The 755-nt window shown below is 43.8% G+C and overlaps 4 annotated features.

The window, feature by feature from the left end:
• Positions 1–10: 10 nt before the first annotated feature.
• Positions 11–49: a microsatellite.
• Positions 50–72: 23 nt separating this feature from the next.
• Positions 73–108: a microsatellite.
• Positions 109–455: 347 nt separating this feature from the next.
• Positions 456–576: a microsatellite.
• Positions 577–654: 78 nt separating this feature from the next.
• Positions 655–675: a microsatellite.
• Positions 676–755: the final 80 nt, after the last annotated feature.

Consider the following 755-nt stretch of genomic DNA (forward strand, 5'->3'; position numbering starts at 1 on the left):
TGACAGTGTCTATATATATATATATATGTATATGTATATGTATTATATACAGCCTTTATATAGCTGAAATAGTTTATATTTCCTTTTTTTCTTTTTCTTTTTTATTTTACTATGTTAATTGCTAGGCTTTCAGTATTGGCCCTGTGCGTGCTTCAAGCGTGATGCTGGGCGGTGGCGGCGTCAGGGCAATGGGTCGATGGAAATAACTGAATGGAAGAGATATTTTTTTTTAAAAAAAAAGATAAAGAAACAATGCCAGATGTGCAGAGAGTGAGAGTTTACGATATGCTTCGCACCACACACAGAGAGAAATGTTTTGCTGCCACACCGAGAGGGCGAGACACATATACGTGGAAAGAGACTGAGTGAGTGCGTGAGAGTTTATACCCTCAACATCAAGTATCAGACAAATATACTCATGTTAGCCTTCATTTAACAACAGTACCGTGCCGCCATTTCTTTTTTCCCCTCCCCTTTTTTTTCTTTGTTTTCAGCTTCTTATTTTCTTTTCTTTTTTTTTGCCTTTTCTTCTCGCATTTTCGTTTCCTCCTCCGCTTCTTGTCTTACTCTTCCTTTGCCTCGCTGCGCAGAGGCCTCCCGTGCCTCAGCCGCCGCGGCACCTACTACGAGACCTCGTCGTTACTATCCTCGGTCGTGTGTGTGTGTGTGTGTGTGCCAGCCTACAGGTCGCGCAGCAGCGTGGTGTTGAGGAGGACGCCGTCGCAGATGGACTCTAAGTGCTGTGTCTGCTCGCG

The sequence above is a fragment of the Trypanosoma rangeli genome (genome assembly GCF_003719475.1).
Source record: "Trypanosoma rangeli strain AM80 chromosome Unknown Tra_15.4_contig_00581, whole genome shotgun sequence".
Taxonomy (NCBI): Eukaryota; Euglenozoa; class Kinetoplastea; order Trypanosomatida; family Trypanosomatidae; genus Trypanosoma; species Trypanosoma rangeli.